Source organism: Lissotriton helveticus, chromosome 4_1 (genome assembly GCF_964261635.1).
Source record: "Lissotriton helveticus chromosome 4_1, aLisHel1.1, whole genome shotgun sequence".
Classification (NCBI taxonomy): domain Eukaryota; kingdom Metazoa; phylum Chordata; class Amphibia; order Caudata; family Salamandridae; genus Lissotriton; species Lissotriton helveticus.
In genome coordinates, this window is record NC_136063.1 from 447,101,132 (window position 1) to 447,128,178 (window position 27,047).

At 47.3% G+C, this 27,047-nt stretch overlaps 1 protein-coding gene and 1 long non-coding RNA gene across 6 annotated transcripts in view; one reads left to right on the forward strand and one right to left on the reverse strand.

Annotated features, from left to right (window-relative positions):
• The window catches only part of RAD54B (RAD54 homolog B), a 608,133-nt gene that overhangs the window by 401,175 nt on the left and 179,911 nt on the right, over positions 1-27,047 (forward strand). The window lies entirely within an intron of this gene.
• The window catches only part of LOC144828658 (uncharacterized), an 82,182-nt gene continuing 75,773 nt past the window's right edge, over positions 20,639-27,047 (reverse strand). For both annotated transcript variants that reach the window (XR_013610505.1, XR_013610506.1), the window contains one exon: positions 20,639-20,814. This is a non-coding gene — a long non-coding RNA (uncharacterized LOC144828658). The remainder of the gene's footprint in view (positions 20,815-27,047) is intronic.

Genomic DNA, 27,047 nt, shown 5'->3' on the forward strand with positions numbered 1-27,047 from the left:
TATATTCCCATGGACAATAGAAATGCTGAGTCTGTAGCAAGGTATTGTGCCTTGTTAGCTTGCACATTCAATGGAAATTTCAGACGAGAAGAAGATAGTTAATTCACAGTGCTAATAAGTGTCACAGATACCTGGGTTGAGTAAATGAGTCCAAGAAAATGTTTCAGAAGCAGAATAAAATTAATGGGTAAAAGCAGGTTGTGAGAAAAACGCGAATGACATTTGGATGTCGGCAGATTGGAGACCAGTTTTGCCCGAGAGCTTATTGTTTCCACTGACACAATACTACCATGGGTACACACATTTAGGAAGAGATTGCATAGTAAGGCTTTTCAGTCAGAGTTGGCTTAATCCAAAGTTCTGAATGTTTGCTGAAGAACACTTACAACACAGTGGATGGACTAACCCGACCCCCCCTGAAAGGGAAATTATCTCTCTAAGGCACATCAACAATAAAGAAAGGTCTACCTCTGGCTCCCTATATACTACCCTGGTGGCCATCCTTAAATAGCTCACCACTGGGGGGGCCATTGTAGTCGAGTCACCCGCACCCACTGCCCATACTTCTTTCACTTAAGCTGATTGCCCCGCAACCCTTAAGCTCCCCACCTCTTCTACCCACGCCTCTTCACCATGGAACGATTGGGCGAGCACACCTACAAAATCATCTACCCACCTGAGTTCACAAAAAAAACCGCCAAACGCTACAAACACAATTTCCTAAAGTCACACCCCGAATTACCGTGTGTGGACACCTACTTTTCACTGATCAATGGAGCCACCAACAACGATATCATTTTCTACACTCCACGTAGAGCACAATGGAGGAAAGCGTTCCTCTCCACTCTCTCTATTCACACCACCAATAAATCCGCACATGGCATAATCCTTTCTATCACACCATCCCTAGTTTTCCCAGGCAGAGCCACAATCACCATCTACAACAATGGGACCATTCTACTTCAAGGCAGTGATAGGAACCTTGACCGACTAGACAACCTATTCCCTACTTTCTTAGAACACATCACCAAACGGCAGTCCTCCACTCCGCACACATCAAGCTGCACAACACCGCCCAACACCAATCTTCAATATACCCCGCCTTGCCCATTACAACAGCGGAATGACATACACCTCTCCCATCCCCTCAGTGTTATGGTTACTCACACACCCGACGTTACCCCCCCACACCCCTCATCCACTGACGAAGATCATTCCCCCTCATACATCCAACATACCCCTTCCCACCCCTCCCCCCACCTCTCACCTCACACGAGTCTCGCTGAACGCACCAACGCCCGGAGTATAACTCCCCCCCCCCCCCGCGGCAGATCTGCTTCCCACTCTACCTCACCCCCCACTCCCCCACACTCACAACTAGCACCCTAGAATTCGCCTCCTCCCATACAATAACCTCTCCCCTCCTCTCCCCCCCCGTACTCATCCCCCACTTCCTTCACATCACCCCTATTGTCTGCGACCTTTACTCATCCCACAGCTCACCAGCGCCGCCTCCCACAGACGACCCCATTACATCCCACCCTCGCACGCAACATTTCGCACCCACCGAATGCCACCACACCCACTTTTACCGCAGAGCCCTCCACTAACGCGAGCATACCCCACCTCCCCGTCCCAAATACGCCCCCCCAATTCCCCTCTCAACCTCTCGCCCATGGCACACGTCACAAACGCTATCCCCAATACTCCTCTGGACCTGATTTTATCCACCCTCCTACAACTCAAAGACGAGCTCCGCACCATCAAAGAGCTCCTCTGCACACCCTCCAGACAACCCCGACCCACAACGACCACCACCGTAGCCAACAAACGACACACTCGCCCCACAGCCCCTCGCACTCAACTCTCTCCGCACTGGCCCACTATCCCCGCCCGCAGCAACGCCCACCGCCCCCGGCGTGCCCTTAACTCCCTGTCGGACCGCGACTTATGCACCCTCCTTCGCTCATTTGGCCCAGGTCCGGTAAAACACATAACGCCCACACACCTCCCCATACCCGCAATTCCCACAAATCCCCTTCGGCACCCAACTCTAAGCAACAGAGTTTCTGTCCCTAGCAACCTCAGAAAAGTCCCCCTATCTCTAGAACACTCGACCTCCATTCTCACCCCCAGACTCAAATGCATCCTTCTCAACTGCAGATCGGCCCAGAGACACTCCTCCAACATTGCAGATCTCGTCACATCAATGGATCTTGACTTAGCCATTTTGACTGAAACGTGGCTAACAGAAGCCTCCACGCCTATTATGGACATACTAGTTCCCCCCAATTACCACATCATTAGACTCGACAGGCCCGGCAAGACGGGCGGGGGAATAGCATGCATTTTTAAGAGCAATCTCTCCGTTACCAAAGTCACCTCCCCCTCCCTCACTTCCTGTGAACTCTTCTGCCTCGATATCTCCAGCAAGGGCAAACCAGTATGTGCCCTACATCTCATCTATCACCCGCCTGGGGACAATCTCATCTTCACCCAACAACTCATGGACACTATCACTTCCAACGCTGGTCGGCAGATCACTCAAATCTACCTGGGTGACTTTAATCTCCATTGGAACGATCAGAAAGACGCAGTGGTGAATAGTCTCAAAACTTTCCTAAAAGCGCTTGACCTCACTCAAATATGCAACAGCCCAACACATGATAAAGGGTCGATACTCGATCTCATCATCGCCAAAGAGGACTCTACCCAACTGGGGGAAATCCAACCCTGTGACTGGTCAGATCACCACATCATCACCTTCTTTATCAATGAAAAAGTCAAACTTTACCCGGCTCAACCCACCAAATCCAAGATCTGGAAAAGGGACATGAAGAATCTGTTCAATCACTGACCGACCTCTACCTCGACTCTATGAACTCAATAATCAACGAAATCACCCCACTGCAACTAAAGAGAGTCTCCACCAAGAGCTCAAACCCTTGGTATGACGGCAGACTTAATGAAGACAGGCGTGCTATGCGATCGGCTGAGCGCACTTGGAGAGCTGCCCCCTCAACACTACATCGCAAATTGCTCAAGAACAAGAGAAATGCCTACTTTAGGAAAATCAAGCGTGCGAAATCTGACTTCTTTAGCCTCCAGCTTGACCAAGCGAAAAACCGACCAAGAAAATTGTTCGAACTAGTCAAAAGTCAAACAAAGCCGCAACGCCTACAATCTAATAATACAACAAGCGATATCCCAAACAGCGAAGACTTTTCTGCTTTCTTCAAGCTAAAGACCGACAACATAAGAATTGATCTCCTCAATGATGTAAGCCAAAACCTTGGCCGCATCAGGATGTCTAACACTCAGCCTAAGAATAGTGCATCATGGACGTCCTTCGACACCTACTCTGAAGAAGCAATACACAGACTGCTCGGCACCTTGAAGCCCTCCAATCACCTCTCAGACCCCCTACCCGCTAATGCGGTAAAATACTTCACCCCCATGCTCCTTCCACTCTGGACCAAAATCATTAACAGTTCCCTTCAACAAGGTTTCATCCCTGACTCTCTCAAGGTGGGGCAAGTCACGCCCATACTCAAGAAACCTACAGCTGACCCGTCTGACCTAAACAATTACCGTCCCATCACAAACATCCCCACCTTGGCCAAACTGCTGGAAAAATGTGTACAACTCCAACTAACAAAACACATTGATAAGTTTGACCTCCTCAACCCGCATCAATCAGGCTTCCGAGCGAAACACAGCACTGAAACGGCCATGACTCACATAATTGATGACGCCCTCCAAATTCTTGATCGCAATGATTCATGCCTCCTCATCCTTCTCGACCTTTCATCAGCATTTGACACGGTCAAACATGAGAACCTCCTGGAGCTACTAAACACTAGAATGGGCTTATCCGGGACTGTTCTCAAATGGTTCACCTCCTTCCTACATAATCGGTCTCAGAAGTTCAAGATCAATAATGAGCTGTCTTCGCCTGTGCCAGTCGACCTAGGAGTTCCACAAGGATCCTCACTCTCACCCACACTGTTCAACCTCATCATGGAGCCACTTGCCACCTTGCTCCAAGCATCCAATGTATACTTCCATATGTATGCTGATGACACTCAACTTTACCTAAAGGTATAATCCCCGGATGATATCAAACTCCTGAACTACACTCTTATGAAGACCCAATCGTGGTTGGCCGACAATCACCTCAAGCTAAATGCTCTGAAAACTGAGTTCCTACTGATATCACCCCCTGCGAAAACTACCACTACCCAAATCTGGCTCAATCACCTAACAGCACTCAATGTCCGACCCACCATCGTGGACTCTGCGAAATCCTTAGGTATCACACTTGACGCAAAGCTCAACATGCAACAGCACATTAGCAAAGCAACGAAAGGAGCTAATTTCCAAATCAACACACTGAGGAAACTTAAACCCTTCCTCCCAGCCAAAGACTTCCAAAATGCTGTACAAGCCCTCGTCATCCCCCGCATAGACTATGGAATTGTGACACTCAGTGGTCTCCCTCTAGCAACAACTGCACCCCTAAGAGCCTCCTTGAACGCTGCCGCAAGACTCATTACTGGCTCAAGAAAACACTCCCATATAACTCCTGACTTGAAATCTCTGAAATGGCTGTCCTTTGAAGCCAGAATACAACTGAAAATTGCTGTGATGACACACGCGGCTGTACACCACAAGGCACCTAACTACCTCACTCAAAAGCTGACTATATCAGGAGGTTCGAGATCCAATAGAAGTACAAAAAATCTACTCCTGAAACCACGCAGATTCCGGAAGGAAAAAACTTACAAACGTTCCTTCTCAGGAATGGCACCGAGGATCTGGAACGCACTCCCTCCCGAAACCAGGCTTATCTCCTCCACGGCCTTCTTTAAGAAAGAGGTGAAAGCCATCCTTATGGCTAAGTACACCTGAACTTTATTGTTTGTTGATCAGAGACTCCGCACCACATTGGTATCTCTGGCTACCTGATTGTCGAATGTCAAATAATATCATATTCTTCCTGATTGCGATCCTTTTGATTCTTCTTATTTGTCGTAATTCTATTATGATCAGTATACTCTATTATGCTACTCACTAACCACCTATTACTAGACTATTCTCGTTAGTTTGCTGAAACTCGATGTCCCTACCCCTTATTCTTTGTAACTTTTAGATATTGTCATAAGTCATCCCTTTAGCCTAAGCTCTCCTGATCTCTATTGTATGTGGATCAAAGACTCAGTTTCGTCTTATATTATCGTTTACCTGATTGTTTATAGACATTTTATCAGCACGTGACTGCTATCTGATCATGATATTGAACTTATACTGCACCCAATTTTATGTTGCGTCACCCTCCTGCTATCCTCACCCTTGTCTGTAAAGCGCTCTGATATCTGTAAAGATCTTGTGCGCGCTATATAAAACTCTGAATGAATAAATAAATAAATAAATAAATAAGAGATTTGCCATAGGTGTATCATATGTCAACAAATTAATACAGGGAAAAAAACACATGTTACACGAACACAAATAGGGAGACCAGGTGGACCTTTCAACAGGACGCTGATGGGCTGTATAGAAATGCCAGTTTGCAACGGGCTAAGATGTGTCCTGGTCATTGTGCAAATTTTTTCGAGGTGGGTGGAAGCTACCCATCAGTGAGAAACGACAACCTTACATTGGCAAAGCTGTTATTACGTTAACTGATCCCAAGGTACTTTCTATAGCCCTACACCTACGGAAACCCCAAGTATTGTAGTTCAGTTGGATTATTTTGTATCCCTCTGTGGAGGCTGGAGCGGTGACTCTGGACTGCTTTTCCCCCAGTTCACTATGTAGCCAAGATATGTGGAAAAGCAGCAACTATTTCCATGATGGCTGGTATGGACTGTGAGTAGTATGTCATTATGTGTGGAGTAATGATTTTCGTACTCCTGCTAGGGTTGACAATCCCTTTTATAATTCCAGTTGACATTTGATAGCTGCGAAGGATTCAACAGCTAATAAAAAAGAGCAATTGGGGCAACAGGCAATCCTGACTTGTTTCTCAATGAATGGCAAGGAGTCGTACAAGAATACTCTATGATGTATCTGTTCTTTGGGAGCATTGCATTACCACTACAATTTGGTGATTAAATCATTGCGTAACCCAGCAGTGTGCAGTTTTCTGAACATATTGTCCCTTTTCTCCTGTGGAATGCCTTTTTATCGTCTTGGCATAATGGCAGGGTCAATGATTGAGCATCACTTAACATCTACAATAGGTGTGACTGTGTGTGCTTATGGTGCCTGGAAAATCTGACAGAGGTATATTGTACCTGAGAAAAATGTATTAATGATGAGATCACTTTTTAAGCCTATTTTCTATGGTTGTGTCTTGTATTGTAATATCTACATTGAACAAAATGGGGCAGTAACTGCTGCAGAAAAGTATTTCTTTTCTTGTCTTTTGAGAGTTCTGTGATTAGGGCTTTGTTTGATACATCTATTAAGGAACCTTTGTTTTCTGTTTCTTTGTAGACAATGTCTAGTATCTCTACCATATCCTCTCTACACCATGTGTAGTACTCTCCCGGGAAGCAATCTTCTCCTGGCACTTTGGTGTACAGTAACTCCGAAATGGCAAACGCTATTTTGTTTTGTTATTTTGCCTACTAACAGTTCACTTCCTTCTGAAGCTAGCATACCAAGTTTAAGGTCTCGGGAAAATGATTCTTCAGACTCTAGTCATTCGTCGACTCACAGCTGTAAAGTTCTTCCTGATATTTGTTGAAGTTGTTTGCTATTTTCTGTGGCATGCTTAGTAGCTGTCCTAACTCCTTATATACAGTGGGTATTGCCACTGCTACCTCTTTGCCTAAGTTGGACTGCAAAAAGCCTTCTGTCTTTCCTCCAGTTCATAATGACTTTAATGACTTTAAGCCTATGTAATGTATATTCTGCTTTGGAAGTGTAATGTGTTCAAATTTAATTTTGCTGTTTCCAATTTCCTCCTATTTAGTTCAGTGGGCGATGAGATATAGTGTTGGGTTAGAGACCTAATTTCCTCTTTTAAGGCTTTTTGTTTCTCTTTCCTATGTTTATTGTTAATAATTGCATCTCTCATAATCTATACTCTGATAGTTGCCTTCCTGGCAGTATTCACAAATAGAGGGACAAAGGGCTTTTATACATAAGTTGCCGAAATGCAATATGAAAATTAAAGTTGTGCTGTTCCTGAATAATCTTGAATTGAGCAATATACAAAGGACAGTAGACTACATAGTCAAAGAGATGGTAATCCATTTCTTTGGAATGTAATGCCCTCACACACCCAGTTGGGTGTCATGCTTCATCATTGGGCTGCTCCTCGTCTGGCCGGCGCTGCAATGCCTGGCCTTTGGCAGAGATCTTTTTCCAAATAGCCGTTTGGTGCCGTGGGGGTGAGAGATTTAGTGAGCGCAGATGAATATGTAGTGTGTTTTGTTTATGTGAGTTAAAATAGGATTGGGACTACCAGTAAAAATAACTTTAATTGTGGGGTCTCCTACCCTGATTAAAAAAAAGAGGAAAGGCGCAATGCTAAGTTATTGTCTTAGGTGTGGCGCTCTTCCGTGTGGTTGCTCAACATGTTTCTTCGCAGTTCTACAAGTCTAGAGGCGATTCGTCAGGACCTAAAGTTAAAAAACTATCTACACTAAGGTGGTCTGTAAAACAATAATGAATTAATGTTTGGCATTTAAGCCACCATCACTTACTCTGTCTAATGGCTGGTAGTACTGGTTCTACCTATTATGGAGAGAAAATCACATATTAATGTATGATGTCAAACAAATATCACAAGTATCAAACACTACTGTCCTATTCCCTGTGTGTCTAAATCACAGCACACAGTGGTGAGGTGTTACAGGCATAATAACACCAGGTGCCAAATATTGAAGTGGTCACATTATTGTTCGTGTGTAGTGAGCAAATCTGTGAGTTAAAAACCAAAAACTACAGAAAGCACAAGACTCGCCCTAACTGGGATATACTACTGCTTCATCAATCCCCGGCAGGTCAAGATATGAGGAACTTCCCTATTGCAGATAACAAGGAACAGTTAAAAGCTGCCAGCTTGCGAAGTTAATAGTGTTTTAATTGGATAAACTAGAGGATTAGATATGTGGGCCTCCTTAGAACATATAGTGACATGCTCCAACATCACGCTATATGACACATAGAGGAGTAACATCATTCAGGGGTAGTTCATTAACATTGCCCACACCATTAATACGTGAGCCCAGTTATAGTGGAACTGCACAAGCTTCATATTTGTTACTGAAGTTGGGCTAAAGAAACAAAAAAGGGAGAGGAGGTAGGGACATGTCTACCTAGTTGAATGTTTTAAAGTGGCTGGGAACCCTTTCACAGGGTTTGGTAGTGCGGAACATCAACAGACTATAAAGGTTAACATAGTGCTCATGTTTGTGTAGTACGCAATGTGTCCAAGGGCCTACCCACTACTGCTGGGACCGGCAGGTATGGTGTAGTGAAAAAGCCCAGTTTAAATACCTGCTGCTCCTCATTAACTCCTGATTGCTACCAGCTGGTGCTGGACCGCTGTGAGATGCACATATCATAACACAACTCAACTATTTTACATCTGTTTTCGCACCTTTGAGATGATTAAGGATCAGTGTCCTACAGGTTTCCAGTCAGCTGTTTTAGTGGGGATCTTGATTTGGCTAGCAATGGTTTGTACCACTTTAAAAATATCATGTCCTGGTTGCAAAAATGCCAGTCCACTGGTATTCCATTGTGATGGCCTTCCTTTATGTTCTGGTTGAGGGTCTTGTATGTCATGAGGTCAGTTTTCAGTTTGCTCTGCTGTTTCTGTAGGTGATTATTTTGGGCTCCCTAAGTACCTGACCAACCCCTCTGGTTCTGTACAGTCCAACAATGTCTTATTGATTATGATCTGCACGGTGGCAGGTTCCAGCAAACCATATTTCACTTTTAATTTCTTAAGTATATGTCTCAGTGCCAAAAAGTGTTTCGGGAGAAATCAGCAATGTTTTGCATTACCATCCAGTTGGAACGTACATATTTGTTGCTTGAAGTCCTTGCCTGTTTGTGTATCAGGAAACAGGCTATGATGGTTCTTGCGATTTGATTGGTACCATGATCTAATCCAATTGGCTCTTTGCAGTTCTCGCGGGGGTGAGAAAGCAACCATGTGGGTAGTCTTGATATTAAGAAAACCTTTGTGTCATCTTTCTCAGCTGCCTCTGGCATTCTAAAAGGGAGGACATTGTTGCAGCATGATCTGTCCTCAATGGCCTTGATTTCTTGTTTCGGTTGTTAAATCGTGGAACCCCATTCTGGGGTGCTGACTACACATTTTTCATTTAATCCATCATCTGCTCTATCTGCTTTAACTTACATTAAAGCACCTATTTCCGATCTCATGGACTTGGCCTCCGTTATTAAATCCCGTAATCCATAAGCCCAGTTATTCCTAATAGCTGTTATTTCTCTCATGATTGAACCAAGGGTTATGTCTTGTTGTGTCGTGGTTGCAGTTGTCGACAAGGCCATCCTTGCACCCCTCTCTACTTCTGTGAACAAAAGTTCTCTCAGGAGTTTGGTGATGTACATGGTGTCTCAAGGAGTGGGAGAATCTTTTGTCAATGTTCAATCTTATAAAGGTTGTTCCTCTGTGCATTTTGGTGCGAGATCTTGAACTATGATCTTTCTCCTAATGGGTGTGTGGCATTCGATTAATAATATTCCTTTTGACATGTTTGTGAATATGTTAGTTAAACTTAATTAACTTGATGCATAGAGGCAAGCAGTGTGATGGACAGCCATGAAGCGGTTGTGAAATGACCTCGGTATTACTTTTCCTGCATGATGATCATACCTCTACAGGCCTCGAGAAATAAGGAAAATGATACCAGAACTGCAGGTGTAGTGACTTGAATAATCTACTAGACCTCACTGCAAAGCACTTGATCCAGAAACTCATCTCAAATTGTGTGATCATAGGCAACTATTTTGTTTCACTATTTTGTTTCACTGAGTAACCTCTTTCTTCATTATTACATATGAGATCACCTTCACATATGTGAGTTCAGTGTGTCTGCTGCAAAAAACTCTTTTGTTTGATTTAATAGACTAAATATTTCCTCCATGTATAATACAAATCTATCCCACAAATAGGGTACTCATGAGCCCAGACTTGTCTCTTAGTCAGTCGCGGCCGGCAAGACTCGCGGGTGGGGGCTAGGGGGTTGCGCTGGGAGAAGGGGTTAATTTAAAACGAAATTTAACACTTACCTTCGCCTCTGGTCTCACATCACATATCCTTCTCTCTCTGCTCTGAGTCCCAGGAAGCAGGCAGCCTCCCTCTCCCCCCCCCTCCAAAGACAATCACAACACTGCAATGGCAGCGATATGATTGGCTGGGACGCTGACCACACAGACGTCTATTGGGAACCCCTTTTCTCCATGCAGGCTCCATGCAGGCTCCATGCAGGCTGCATGCAGCATACATGGAGTAAAAAGTGCCTATGACTTGTTTGGTCGGCCCCAGCAGTCAGTGCCCCCAACAATGAACAAGCCACTCCTTCCCTGCAGCAGGGCTGTCCATCTGCCCGCCCCCAACCAAACCCTTCTGCTTTCTCGCAGTGCGAAAAAGCAGAAACATAAAATGGTATGCATAATACCATTTTATGTTTCTGCTTCTCGCACTCTGAGAAAGCAGTGGGGTGACGCTCCTCCACCCACATAGAGGAGCCGCCCCTGGTTGTGTTGAACAAGGGGCTTGGAGCCCGCCCATTGCTTACCATTTCTAGGCTTCATTGTCACTCTCATTTGATGCCTTCGAATTGGGCAGCACAGGCCGGCTTCACTTCCTCTTTTTTGGGATAGAGCACTGACCAAGAACTAAATTGCTTCATCTCGATTAGGGTCCTTCCACTGTGATTGATGTAATGTTTTTTTTTAGAAATGTCCGTGTTGCTTATTCCCTTCCACCTCCCTGTGGGAGCAATTATTACTCTAAGTAATTCCGGGGCAAGAGGATAGACCTGTTGAACCTGGGAGGAGAGATTCACTGCTGCAGAGGGATTATATTGGCCAATCTTGTAGTGACAATAGGGGCCATTGGCTAAGGTGAGACCTTTGAAGTGTGGTCTCAAAGATCCATCTCTAGTGCTTTTGGTTTTACATTTATAATGAACACAGCAAAATTACAAGCACCAGACCGCAGAGAACCAGAGTGACTTTTTTTCTAACCAATTTTTATTTTTCAACACCACATATCAATACAAAGGTGCAGAACTGCATTTGTATGACATTACAGGTATGAACATTGCACCACATTGGCGCTTGAGGGCCAACGGAGAGACTTGCCGGTGGCCGCCCTGAATGGGCATACTCGCTTGCTGCTTCTCCTGCAGATCCCATTGCACGGTGCATCTCAACTGGTGCAAAGACAGGAGCTTGTGCATCGCTTGATTGCTCCCGGTGGGACGTTACAGGAGTGGTGGTGGCCCGGAGGCAGACAGTGGGGTGCAGCCTAACATCTGGGCTGTCTGAAGCAAACAGGCATCCGACTAGTTCCGGGGGTTGGGTTGAACCCAGGCCTGGCTGCAGCAGGTGTGTAAGCTGCGCCTGAAAAGCACAGGGCACACAATTTGCACCACCCAGTGTCCTGAAGTCAATATGCGAGGGGCAACATAAACCCTGGTCGAAGGAGGTGCTACGAAGGCACACAAACTTGTGGTTGCCCCTGCTGGTGAATCCACTAAGGCCCGTCGCATGGAGGAACTTTACAGGCGCTGAGCGCCAAACGCATGGACTCGGATAATTCAAGCGTGCCAAGGGCTGAAAACTGGGGTCTATCATTTGAGTCCCCTCAACTCTGGATTGGCTGGGTGCTGCAGGGTCGAGGCCAGCAGATTCAGCAGGCCCTGGTTCCTGCAGGGCAGTACTCGGCAGACAAGCAGCAGGATAGGCAGACAGCGCGCTGGGGCAAACACGGCAGCCACGCAGCCAACGACGCTGCCAAGCAAATCTGTTCAGACCAGAATGGAGCAGATCCCAGGGGCCCTTCACTTTGGAATCCAAAATCGACACAGTGCTCAAGGCGGTTGAACAGATTGGGACTTCGCTATCACAGACCAGTTCGTCCCTGGAGGGCAACATCAACAAGATCACGTCAGACTTCGCATTGCTGCATGCAGACCACCGCAAGTTAGCCGGGAGGGTAACCAAAATGGAGGCAAAACTGGAAGAGGCCCTCCCAGCCCATAAGACCACATCAGCCGAGGGACGAGATTTCACAGAGCAGCTGCACACACTGGAGTGCAGAATGGATGACTCCGAGGTCCACTCCCGTCACAACAATGTCCGTGTCGTTGGCCTGCCGGAGGGCCTAGATGCAGTGACGTACACAGAGCAATGGCTGAGAGCCCTGATGCAGGCAGATGCGCTGTCTCCCTTCTTTGCAGTAGAAAGGGCTCATAGGGTGCCCTCGACCGCCCACTGCCGGGCGCTGGGCCGCTGCCCTTCCTGTTCCGGCTGCTTAATTTCAAAGATCGAGAAGCAGTGCTCTGGGAAGTGCGTAAGATGGAGACAGCCAAAATAGATAATGTATCTGTCCTCTTCTTCCTGGACTATGCCATAGAAGTACAGAGACAACGAAGCACTTTTTTGGCTGTGAAGAAACGAATGCGTGAACTAAATATCTGTTACTCCCTTCTCTTCCCTGCGCATCTGCAGGTGATTGGAGAAGGCTCCCCTCACTTCTGTAGCACCGCTGAAGAAGCCGGGGACTGGCTGGAAGCAGCATGGCATCACACATCGCCGAGTAGTAGTGATGGCGCTCGCAAGGCTGCCCCTGGCACCCGGGGCATCCAAAGACGGAATCGCAGGAGGGCTAGAAAATCGCCCGCACTACAGCACCTAGTCCCTAATCTGGAGCAGGGGATGCAGAAGCGGCGTGAGGCACTGAGGACGGTGGCCACGATAGGGAACACTGGAGTCGCCTGAGACTCTGATTCCTCCTCGGTGTGTTCCCTTAGTGAGGACAGTTCGCCTGCTTTGTGGCCTCCCGGGGAAGACTCGTAGAGACTCCCAACAGTGAATCTGCAAACTGCTGATAACTTGATAGGATGTCCACTTGAGGCTCCAACGCGATTCAGTACATGCACCACTGGCACCTATGCACAATACACGCGCGTCAGGATGATGTCTGAGTCACTGTCCCTCTTCGATCATAGCCGGGGACCTTGGCTGCGATAAAAAACGTGCATTACATCAAAAAAATGCTTGGCACTACGCAGGTCCACTCACATGCTGAAATAGGGCCCAGGCGCTCGCAGGTCCAGCCTCCTCCAACCGCCTTACCTCACCCCCCTGATAGAAAGCGCGGTGCGCACAGCCTATACTTGCCATTTGGCACAGTTCACAGTTTGGGCAGAAACACGTTGTCCCTCTGCTTGTTTTAGGTTGTGGAGCGAAATGCTTACCCCCCGTTAGTTGACTCCCAAAACGCTATTGTATCACTGAAACCGCCAAAGATGCACCCCCCGCCCGAAATGCATGCGCGCTACCCATGGCCTTACCTCATGTGCTGTGCCTCTCGCGCCCGCTTCTGCTCCTCATTAGTGTTCTATGCCGCCTACCACCAGAGTTAGCTAGAACGTTTGAGGTATGCATACGCCAGCTCGTAGATATGAAACCTATGCTTGCATAAAGCGCCATGCCTCCCACATAGCACTATTACAGGAAAAGCACTTAGCGCAGCCTGAGGTTCTTAAACTTCTAGCAGGATCCTGTGGCTCGTGAGGAGCATGTTGGCCGTCTCAGAGAATCCTGCAATGCAGAGAGCTTTGCTGCCTCGCTCGCTGTGTACCTCACATATATAACCAGGTCATGTTATATTTACCTACTTAGATGCGGCTGGAATCACATACCCTTAGCAGATAGATAAAATACAATTGTAGCACACACCCCAGGGGAGACTTAGGGGAAGCAGGCTGGTAGAGGCTCATGCTTTCATCAAGTGATACAACACAAAAATGTCCCAGTTCTTGCATCCCCTTTTTACTAAAGCATTAACACACATGATACATGTTAGGTGATGCGCAAACAATGCATGCATACCCTCGTTATGCAGGATATCCAAATTATATGTTTCATTGTGCAATGTGTGCATGCATACAATTTTTGCAGAAACTTGTCAAATTGTATCCAAAATGTTAAAACTCAAACAAATTTAAACAAAAAAATGGGTAGTGGCCCTAAACTCATCACATGGCTTGTCTGCGCTCTAAAATATACCACACAGGACCCACTGGCTGCGACTCGCTGATGCAAGGAGATGTGGGAAAAGAGCTAACAGAAAGAATCTGAAAACGTGCTAATATACCAGCTGAAAGTATTGTGAAACGCTAAGTTCCAATATATTCAGCATAGTATCCTCCATAGAGCCTATCTTACCCCAGCTAGAGTACATCAAATGTTTAGATCCTCGCCTAGTTGCCCTAGGTGCCAGCAAGTGGGAGCAGACATGGTACACATGTTTTGGACCTGTCTCGGAGTCACAGCGCTATGGGAGGAAGTGTCTAGCGCATTGATGGAGATAACTGGTCGCACAGATGTATGCATGCTAGAGGGCTCTCTGCTGGGATTGTTTAAGTGCCCCAAAGATACAAAAGGCATCAATAGATTCATTGATTTAGCACTGTTAATTACTTGTAGACTCATGGCCATGCACTGGAAGGCTCCGACACTGCCAGGTAAAGCACATCGTGGCAAGACAACGCTTAAATGGGTGCGGCTGATGGCAGTGGCACTCCGACAGGAGGAAGCTTTTGTGCTACACAAATACACCCCTAGCAGCGGATTGGGAAGTTGGCTGATTTGAATACTTATAGTGAGGTTCTGGTTAACTTGCGGTACCACTTCTGTTTTTGCTATCGTGTGACTTCCAACAAATTTGAGACTCTGTAATAATAATAATAATAATAGGGAAGCTTATAAAGCGCCTGGTTACGCGCACTGGCGTGTCCCCGCGCTATGGTGTGATGGCTGCAACAGGATCCAAACGGGTGACGCACCAACTACTGAACATATAAGTAGGTTTTGCGTTTAGACCGGAACCTGGTCTCAGAGGGCTCAAGACACAGTTCAAGCGGTAATTTATTCCAGTTAAGCGCTGCCAGATACCTAAACGATCTTCCCCCCAAGCGCGCTTTTGCTACCTTGGGAATTTTCACCAATCCCGAGCCCGCAGATCTTAGGGCACGGGACGGTTCATAGCGCGCTATCAGGCTCTGCAGCGGCTGTGGCGCCCTGCCATTCAGAATGCGGTGGCAGGTACAGCGTGCTTTGTACTCCACTCTGCTCCTCACCGGGAGCCAGTGAAGAGTCTGAAGTGCCATTTTTGAAGGTGCTCTCTTGGGTAGCCTCAGGCTCAGGCGTGCCGCGGCATTCTGCAATACCTGAAGGCGACCGATGCTCTTCCCTGGTGCCCCCAGATACAGCAGATTCCCATAGTCCAATCTCGCGGTCACCAATGCATGCACCAGTGTCTTGCGCGCTTCAGTTGGTAGAAGCTCTAGAATTTTCCTCAAACTTTTCAAGACACCGAAGCAAACACCGACTACACGATTGATTTGGGATCCAAAGGTGAGGCCTGCATCGAACCATACTCCCAGATTCCTAGCTTCTTGGCAAGGCGTCTGTGCCGGCCCTAGGCAGGGTGGCCACCACGCCGACGACCACGCCGACTGTCCTCCCCCCACTATGAGCACCTCCGTCTTGCCGCCGTTAAGTTTCAGACAATTAGTGGACAGCAAGATCTTGCTTGCATGTTCTAAATTGTCCGCGGCAAGACAGGGCGCGCCCGATAGGGAGATGACCAGCCGCGTGTCATCGGCGTAGGACACTATTCTTAAGCCATGGCTCTCAACAATAGTTGCAACAGGGGCAACATATAGGTTGAATAAAGTTGGGCTCAGGGACGAGCCCTGGGGCACGCCCTGGCCCAAAGTGACCATTCTGGAATAACAGACCCCTGCCTGACTTGAAATCCACGATCTGCCAAGAAGGACTGGATCCATCTCAGCGCTGCACCTGATATTCCCCCTTTATTCAGACACTGTAGCTAGATGGAATGTGCTAGTGTCGAAGGCAGCGCTGAGATCCAACAGGATCAGGGCCATAGTTTGTCCCTCATCTGCACCCTGCCTCAAGGTCTCAGTTGCCATGAGTAGGGCCGACTCGGTTGAGTGGCGGGGCCTGAAACCAAACTGAGTGGCATGGAGTAAATTCGCCTCCTCCACATATTGCATCAGCTGGAGATTCACAACCTTCTCAGCCACTTTGGACATATAGGGCAACAGAGATATAGGACAAAGATTTTCTAATGTCTCAAAACTGATGTTTGATTTTTTCGGAGGGGGAGCACAACTGCTTGTTTCCAGCCACTAGGCAGCATACTTGTCCTAAAGGAGACATCCAAAATATGCCTTATATAGGGTTCCAGAGCCCCTAGACTATCGCCAAGCCGCCTGGGTGACACAGGGTCATGAGGAGAACCCGACTTCACCGATCTGCATATCCCAATTAGCTCTTCAGGAGAGGGGGTGAGGAAGCAGGTTAAGGCGCACTGGTCCTCTGCTCCCCCCGGTGCTTCGGCGGTCTCTGCCCCCGTGGCGGGTTGACCCGGGAAAGATGAGTAAATCTTTGCAACCTTATCCGAGAAATAGTCTGATATACGGTTGCATGTTTCAACTGAGCAAATCTCCGGTCCTGCCGAGGATTTTATGGTCGCGAGGGACTTATAGATGCAGAAAAGCTCTTTAGCAGAGTTCTCTGCCTCCAAGATCCTCTCAGCGTAGAAGGCCGTTTTCGCCTTCTTAATCATCCTATGGTATATTCGCCTATTTGCCAAATAGGTCTCTCTAGCCTGACTGTCGAAGGATGCCCTCCACTGCCTTTCCGCCCGTTTGCATTCTACTTTTGTCAGCCGCAATTCTTCATCGAACCACGGCGCCGTTCTCTTAGTGCGGCTACCGGCCGTGGTCTGATAGAGCGGAGCAGTGCGGTCTAACGCCTCTGAGATGCGTTTATTGAAATTGTTATTAGCCGTCTCAACATCCTCCCCACCTGGCTGACCACCTGCTAACAGTGCCTCGTTGAACCTTTCCCGGGAGAATTTAGCCCATTTCCTGCTCTGATGGTTCATGGGTGCCTGGTTAGGCCCTTTCGTGTCTGAGATATATATCGCAAACGTCACAAGGAAATGGTCCGTCCAGGGAATCGGCACTGCCGGAAATACCTCAACCTCCCCCCAATTCGCAAATATAGGGTCCAATAAATGGCCCTGTTGATGGGTGGGGGTCAATACTTTCAATTCCAGCTGTAAGGCCTGGATATCCCTGCGGAACTCCTCGACCCCTTTGTCTGCCGGGCAGTTCAGATGAATGTTGAGATCCCCCAACACCATGAACTTATCCCTACGCAAAGCAGCCTCAGTGACGCCCTCCAACAGGCTCTCCATAAACTTGGTATAGGGCCCAGGTGGTCTGTAAATAAGGTAACCTTTAACCGTGGTGCCCCCATCGATTTTTATGGTGAAAGTGCCTGCCTCGCTGTCCTGGACCGACACTGGCTCCATTTGACATCCCAGGTTCTGTTTAAAAATAATTGCAATCCACCCTCCTCTCCCAAGAGGCCTATCTTGCTTCACCATCGAATAATTTTCAGGCATTGCCTCAATAATGTCCGAATCGGAGTATTTGTCCAACCACGTTTCTGTAAGGAACAGCAGGTCAAATTGCTTGTCCGTGAGCAGATCAAATACATCAAGCCTATGCTTACGCAATGACCTCACGTTCAGCAGACCACATGACAGATTGGCTCGCTTGCAATTGCTCTCTGAACCTGTTGTAAATCGGAACTGACAGCGTCTACACCCAACATTTTCGCCCACATCTATACTATGTAGGCATGAGTTGGGGATATCTGTGCGGAGGCTAAGAAGTCGATCTCTGTTCCAGTAAGTTCTGCCTCCTGGGCCAGGGGTTATCACCCTCGCCCGGCCGCGGACGGGCGCAGACGGGCTTAACTTAGGCGCAACTTCGGCACGCCTTCGTCGCGCTCGTCCGCTGCGCTGCCGGGAGGGCATCCGCCTTAAGTAGCCCGCAGCATGTCTGCCTCCCAAACACTGGACCGCTACCCGGCCCCCTCGCGCACCTGAAGTGGCTGTCTCTCACCTCCACGCCCTCCGCACAACGGTGCTAGCCACCTCGTCGGACCGGGACGTGAAGGAAGGGAGACTAGATCAGCCCCCCCCGTGTACGTCCACTAAAGATAAGTCTGGGAAGTGCGGGGAGAATTCAGAAGCCGCGCTCCAGGTTCACAAGACGAGATGCCTAAGTCGCTGTCTCGTCGTCAGCCAGCCCACAAAGCTCCGTTAAAAAATTGCACAGTGCAGTAGATTAAAATCAACAGTAAACAGTGCAGAAATTAAAAATTATTCAAGCGCGCTGGCGCCACACACAGCAGCAATGGGCCCTGCGACTGCCCTCTCACCACAACGCGGGCGGGACTCCAGTGCCTTAAGTAGCCCGCAGCCTGTCTGCCTCCCAAACTCTGGACTGCTACCCGGCCCCCTCGCGCACCGGAAGTGGCTGTCTCTCACCTCCACACCCTCTGCACAACGGTGCTAGCCACCTCGTCGGACCGGGACGTGAATCTGTGGCCTCCTTACAGCACTCATTTATTTTTGTTTTAACTTGTATATGCTCCACTTCCATTGTTCTCTCGCACTGACATTGCCATCTGTTCTCTTTAATACATACAACAGTGATCCCCAGATGCATGCTCCATGGGTCCTACAAGTTACTACACTGCTATGCATCAACCCCCATAGATATTTTAATGAACTCTGGTGGGGACAACAAGGATATGAAATGGAAAGGACCTACTGGGATGATTGTAATACTACTGATTTGGCTGATGCCTCTGCATGACCTCTTTTGTTCCATAGATTTTTCAAGTTTGTAGAACGAAGCAGGAACTCCTGTTGCCATCAATGTGATGCAATGCTCATACCCGTATAGTCATCGGAATGCAGGTTATGCACCTTTGTCTTGATATCGATGAGATGTATCTAAATGTGGTGTAGATAACTGAAAATAAAAATTGGTTAAAATAAAAATTCACTCTGATTCTCTGCGGTCTGGTACTTATAATTTTGCTGTATTCATTATAAATGTAAAACCAAAAGCACTAGAGATGGATCTTAAAAACCACACTTTACAGGTCTCACCTTAGCCAATAGCTCCTACTGTCACTACAAGAATGGCCAATATAGTCCCTCTGCAGCAGTGAGTCGCTCATCCCAGGTTCAACAGGTTCCTCCTCTTGCCCCACAGAGTTATAAATTGCTCCCACAAGGAGGTGGAAGGGAATAAGCAACACAGACATAACTAAAAAAAACAGTACCTCAATCACAGCGTAAGCAGCAGAAGGACCCTAATCCAGATGAAGCAATCAGTACTTGGCCTGCGCTCTATCCCAAAAAAGAGGAAGTGAAGCCGGCCTGTGCTGCCCAATTCGAAGGCATCAAATGAGAGTGACAATGAAGCCTACAAATGGTAAACAATTGACTGGCTCCAAGCCCCTTGTTCAACACAATCAGGGGCTGCTCCTCCATGTGGGTGGAGGAGCATCACCCCACTGCTTTCTCGCAGTTCGAGAAGCAGAAACATAAAATGGCATTATTAATACCATTTTGTGTTTCTGCTTTTCGCACTGCAAGAAAGCAGAAGGGTTTGATTGGGGGCGGGCGGGTGGGCAGTCCTGCTGCAGGGGAGGGAGTGGCTTGCCCATTTTTAGTGGGCGCTGACTGTTTGGTCGGCCAAACCAGTTATACGCACTCTCCCTTTTTTTCCATGTAGGCTGCATGCAGCATGCATGGAGGAAACTGCCTCCCCAGAGACGTCTGTGTGGTCGGCGTCCCAGCCAATCACAACGCTGCCATTATAGTGTTGTGATTGGCTTTGGGGAGGAGAGGGAGGCTGCCTGTGTCCTGGGACTCGGAGCAGAGAGAGGAGACGCGATGCGGGACCAGAGTCAAAGGTAAGTTTAAATTTTTTTTTATTAACCCCCCTCATCCCCCTCCCCGCATGACCCCGCATGTACATGCAGGCGAGAACTCAAATTCATTGCTGGCGAGAGACTCTTTCAAGCAGCTAGTGGGAAATGTAAATGCCAGTGAATGGATTAAATTGCAATGCATTGACGGCGGAAAGATTTTCTGACATGCATGACAATAGCATTTCATATTTTGTCCTGCCAGGAGTTGCTGCGCAGAAAACACTGAAAGATTTGTCATCAACAATGTTGTATGTCATTAAAATCAAACCTAAAAATCATTTTAAATCGACATGTTTTTAAATCATCTGTCTAGTAGGAGCTTATGAGTGCCTTCTTACTTAACAATCTACTAATGACACCGCTGAAGTGAACCAACACACTACATGCATCACTAATGGCAAGACATTCTGCATTTTGAATCCTTTCTCAGAAACACTCCATAAATGCCATCTCACCAGCGAGTTTGATTCTCCAAATCCTTTTAGTCTGCTACATTTAAAATAAACTTTGTCCTGAGTAAAATTAGTACCGAGGTTACCATTTAATATCTGACATTCAGAGTGTCTGTTAGACACATTCCAGATGTAGGAGATTCCCTTGACGTATGGTGGAGTGAGTGTACATTATTATCAAGCTGATGGAATGCTTCCTGGGAATCCTGCTCGGCTCTTGTCCTCAGTGCCAAATCATTTCCTGCCAAGAAAAGAGACGTGAGGTAAACACTGAAATCACTCTGACTGCCCATCTCTGCAAAAGGGTTACTGCTTATTTTTACAGTCAATGTCACCTCACAACACTAATAGACTCCTGGGCAGGCATTCCCCGTTCAGAACTGACTCAGAGAACCGTCTGAAGCAAATGGTCATTACTTTTGCAAAACGGTGCCACCTGTCGCTCTGTATATGTAACTTCATCCAGCAGTAAATAACTGGCTGGGAGAGGTTACCCCTCCCTTAAAGCTGCCCCATATAAACAACTCAGCCTAGCTAACTATGGTGCATAATGTTTTAAACCATTAGTCAGTGGCTGCTGGTGAAGTTTGAGCATGGGGCTGAGCTTGGCTAGGGGTGGGAGGAGGGGACACGTTTGGGAGGACATGGCATTTGTTGGGACGCTAGTTGACACTTCCTGTGCAAATCTTATTTAACGGAAATGTGATAAAATGATGAAGCCTATTGGAGTGTGCTTGCACTATTATTTAGCCACATATACAATATGTACTGAAAAATATTAGCAACATCCACACTGACTATACTGTGCAGACAATGTACACATGAACTGGATAAACACAATGTGCATACGCAGTATGCCACAGAGACTTTACAAACCCTATACAATATACAGACAAGGCATCAAAATAACTGTACATTGATTATATAAACACATACTGTACACATGCACAGGTCACACACAACTATACTGTATACAGCATGTGTGTGTGCAGACTAAATAAACTATATTCTTATTCTGAGCACAAATAGCATTGTCACAATACATAGTCTAAAAAATCCTCTACAAGCTAATACTGAACCTAATATGCTGAACAAGTGGAGCATGTAAGCACACATCATGACCAAAACTTGCAGGATACACACTGAGTGCAGTTAGACAATAGTGTACAGTGAAAGCATGCATGTGGACTGTTAAGCACTCAGAAAATGCAGCAAGCAGACAGGTGGCAGGATACTGAGGTACCCCAAGCTGCCCTCAGAGAAGATACATGTAAACTATTTTAAAAGTCAATAATGAACATCAACTACACAAACAAAAGATCCTCATGAATATCCAGTCATCCCCAGCTAGGAGATAAATGGAAGTTTTCTTTTCAATCAGATTTTACTGCAAGGTCGTTATCAGAGAGACTGAAAGCAAAATGGGACAAATTCTATTGCTCAAACGCAAAATAAAATCCTGAACTTTTCCTCGCTCAAGTACATGAAAGCTAATCCATATATTGCTCGGACACCGAAGTGCACAGCTTTCAGGCCCAGAGCTTTTATTTATTAGGGATATTAACTAGGGGTGGACGGAATTTGCGTAATCGCGTTACGCGGAATTGCTTGTTCGTGATGCTTTTTTACTGTTCGCCATTGCGGTTTGCGAGCTCGAGGGGAAATATCTCGCAAACACGCATTTTGAGAACGCGAACAAGCAAAAAATTTCGCAAAGTCGCGGAACACAGCATTTTGGGCAATTTCGAGTTCTCCGCGGAACATGAAATTACCCAAATTCCGCAAATACCGCGAGCGGAATGGAATTTACCGCCCAGGCCTAATATTAACACACACAGGCTGCAGGCTACAAGAAAATAGATAAGTGAAAGCAACATGTGTCCATGCCCAGCTGGCATTTTTGCTATCTGACCTGGTGACACGGAGGGAAGCTTCAAGCCAGGCGAGTCGGCGATGCGGACTCCTTCACATAAACACAGGCACCTCCAGTGCGCAACACCTTGTCCTTCGTTTCACCATCCCCACGCTTGCTAGCAGTAAAACTGAGGATTCTTGTGTATACGTTGCCTTGGGGGTTCGGGGTGGTGGAGTTGTATATACAGTTGACCCTCTCCCCTTCTTTGTGGATAGTGTGTAAATCTGAGGACACATCAGAGCTCAGATGGCATCCAGCTTTAACTATAGCGCGGGAAGCAGACACCTCGAGTCTGCTCAATATGTCTTCAAATACCTGATGACAAACTGTGCACTCGATTGCTTGGCTTCCGGTTTGCAGCCTCTACCACACGCTTTACCAACTCGTCACAGGGTATGGCCCCACCCCACCCTGTGACGAGTTGGAAAAGGGTGTGGTGAGAATGCTCTCCACTCCCTGATTGACGTGGAGGCCTAGCACAACAGGGCTTAAAATGTAAACGCCCATGGCTAACTTTACCCCGCGTCATCAGGGGGTGGAGACTGGTCATGGATGCAGTGTCTTTGCCGAGCTGATGACATCTTTGGCCTCGGGCTGTGAAATTATCAGCCCGGCAAATACTCTAGACTTTTGGCCCGCGCAGGGGAGTATATTAAAGAAAAGCGTCACGTCACTGTCCTCACAGCAACGAGTATGGTGAGTGGGAGTGCACAGCAGCTCACAGCAAGATAATTAAATGTGTATAAACTGTTCATTTTTTTTTAAGAAACTGTTTCCTTTTGAAGGCGAATGTAAAGGGGCGGAGCCCGACGCCCTCAACCAGAAACCGCCGTTTAGTTCACTAATAGCAGTTCCATCAGGGCGGGGGCAGGAGGGTTTCTCAATTCATTTTTAAGAACTCTCAATTTATTAAAAATATTACTAAAGTATGATGCGTAACACACTGTCATTTACAAACAGACATTTTCCATTGAAATGGTAGCACATTTTCCACTGACATGCAGTTTTATTGCTAAAACTATATAGCCTACAAACAATGTATGGAAATTGGGTATGTGATAGATTCTAGCTGTAGATTCCTTACCTTAGAATAATCCACAGGCGTCAGACGAGATTTGAACATTTTTCGTGAGCAGTACATCTGTTCACTAGTAGGTGTCATTGTTTAACTTAGCGTGGCGTCATCTGTGCCTGAAGTGACGTGCACAGTGCCTATATAGGCACCACCCCAGGGCGGCGACATCCTCTCTTCATTTCATGCCAGTCAGCACAAATCCTGAAAAGGGCTACCCTCAGTCTTTTTTGACTGACCTTTTTTCGACTTTTCGTTGAGATGTTTTTAAGGAGTTGTCTCCTTGTTTATCAGGATGTCAACTAGGAAAGTTGTGGCACCTGTCACCGACAGATGTTGGTAATGGGCCCACATTTGGTGTGCCTCTTGTGTTTAGAACGCAGCCTTGACACCAAGAACTTACTTGATTGCAGCACCATACACCCCAAGGCCCTGAAGGAGTCCCTCAAGCTCCTTGATATGCGACGCTCACGATCTCGAGAGGAAGGTCCCGAGATTGGTCGTGGAGCCATTTCAATTGCTCAAATTCACAGCCAAGGTAGTCAGGAAATTCGATTAAGTCACACAAGCATAAGAAGAGCAAGAAGTCGAAGATATCTTCGACTTCACCACGCCCGTCACAGTCATCTGATGAGACGGGGAAGGATCGGCACACAAGGCCTAGCTCTTTGGTGTAGCCTGCGTCTTGTCTGTCCCCTCACCTCCTAGAGTTTCAGGGAGCTGGAATGATTCCTACCTCGCAGCCAAAGCCTGGAGCTCCCTTCCCCTCCACATCCGGCAATCTCCCACACTGCGCTAGTTCAGGAAGGACCTCAAGACCTGGCTTTTCGGATGACCCCAGCACTCAACAGAGCCGCCGCTCTTCCCCTCCACAGTACCTTGAGACCCTTACAGATGAGTAGTTGCGCTCTACCAACTCCTGATTGGTTGATTAATATTGTTGATTGCCCGCATGAACTCGTAGCGGGTCACCTGAAGAAAGTGTGCATTCATCGTGATCTGGAACATCGGAGTAATACTGCATAAGAATAGCTGAGCATCCTTCAATAGGCGGAACTCCTGGGGTATGTCGTTAAAGGCTGTCGACCCAAAGTATTGAGCATACTGGTTTTTTTTTGTTGAATATCTTTTATTGATTTTTCTGTGTATGGTCACAATACATGCCAAAATGCTAATCTAATGTAACAAACCATCCCTGCAGTTTACAATAGCATCCATAAACAATAATAATACAATGTGGGGCATTGTTCATACATCACAATCGACAAGGCAGAAGGAGGAAAGAAATAATAAATTAATCAACATTCCCAAATAGCATTCTGTATCTGAGAGGTAGTCTCATCTCTGTAGAGCAGAAGGTCCGTGACGGGAAGGAAGAATGTGTCGGGTAATGAGAAAAACATCATGAACCCCAAGGCGTAACCTTAGCGGGTACGGTAGGTGTGTGCCGAGTGAGGCCTTAGAGAGTGAGCTGCCGCCTGGTCCAACCATAAGAATGGCTTGGGGTTCATGGCTGTGACATGATAAATCACTGCCTCGTGTGTATGTAATACTCTCAGCCCTCACCTAACCATTGGTAGGAGGCGTGTCATCTAAGGCGGTCTCATAAATAGATAGATAGACGTTGTGAACCAGATAAAGAACAAAGTAATATGATCAACAAGTTTTGCTCCAAACATTTTAACAAGTGTGTCCGTTAGCAAAGTTGCCGTGACACCGAAAACTTGACCAACCGGGGGGAGGGAAGAGAAATTTAAGTGTAAAAAAGAAAGGTAGGCTAACATAATGGAGAAGGGAAAGAAAACAATCATAGAATAAGGAAAAATGAGAGAAAAAGAGGAATAAAATAAAGTACAAAGGAGTAAAAGAGCAAGCAATACGTTCGTATGTGTCTATGGGTGTGTGTCATTGGTTCCAAGGGGGGGTTGGTTTGAGGGTGAGGATATATGTAGGATCCTAACACGATCATGGGTCTTAAACACCGGGTCTTGTGTGCTAGGGAAGGGGTGAGGTCGTCTCCTTGTGGTGTGATAGTAGTATCATGTAGCGTAGGTGCGGCGTGCTATGTGCAGGCGTGGAATGAACCCCTTCGCATGTGTGCTCCACTCTCCATCCCGCTCGCTGTCCAGGCCGGGTCTGGAGAGGAGAGAATCTAGGTGATTCCCTGATCAAGACACGCCTTGTGGAAAGACCTCAAAGTGTTGTCCCAAAGCTGCACAATGGGGAATTTCCTCAGCCCCACTGCCTCTTCCCTGTGAAGGGTGATGCTTTCCGCTCTCACCCAATTATCTACAGAGGCGTGTCAATGCTTAACATGTGGTGGTTCACTGCTTTTCCAGCGTTTAGTAAGCAGTCTCTTGGCTGCGATGAGCCCAAGGTCCCAGAATCTAGAAGGGACCTTATTTTGTTTTGTTCTTTAATATAAGCCTAGCAGACATGTCTCCCACTTGTGCTGTAGGTCCTCGCCAACCCCTTTTGCCAACAGTGACGTCACGATGTGCCAATATGCATGTATCCGGGGGCAGGTCCAGAGCATATGAAGGAGACCCGCGCCAACCAGAGAGCACCTCGGGCACGCAGAGGTATCAGTTGCGAAGTACTGGTTAATTTTGTCTGGTGACAAATATGCCCGATGTAATATATAAAATTGAATGAGCTTGAAGCGGGAGTTGCGTGGAATATTGATGGGGCCTGCCAGTATCATTGTCCATTCCTTGTCTGTCCATTCCCTTCCCCTGTCTGCTGCCCACTTGTCTCGCAGTGGTTGGAGGGTGCCCTGTGTGTGTGATAAGAGAGCCTGCGCTAACCAGTGGATCACGTGGGAACCATTCCCCATAACGTGCAGGTTTTGCACCAAAAGGTGCGTCGGCAGTTCCTCGGAAATGTCGTCCCAGGCCCTCGTGAACGTGCGTATGAGGGATGCGTGTTGCAGAAACTGCCCAGCTGAGAGGCCAGTGTCCGCAGCCGGCGTGCCAAAAGGGATCAGGGTACCGTCTGTGTACAAATCTGCCATTGTGTCCACACCGGCCTGTGTCCATCGTTCCTTTGCAGTCATTGTCACCACCCCACCATCCCTAGGAGTGCCTAGTAATGGGAGTATCGGGGCGTAGGGTTTCCCTGTTCGGGTGAGCCTCAGGCTACGCACATAGCATTTACGGGCCACAGCCAAATGTAGCTGCAACGGGCAGGGAGTTTTGGTCAGGGGGTGGAACAGCGTGCAGATCTGTGTGTGAGTCAGCATTGTGGTGTCTGTGGCTGTATCGCTTAAGTTCTTCCCGCTCAGCCATCCGGCCACCCACTGCAGCTGTAATAAAGTTCTTGGTTAGGAACTGCGAGTCCCCCAGTGTCTGTGGGTGCGTGAAGCTTCGTCAATGCTACTCGAGGCCTTCCAGTGTTCCAGATAAGGATTATGATCATGGCTTCCAGTTCTCGAAAGATGCGGTTTGGGACACACACTGGAATATTAGAGTAAGAGTATAGTAGTCTT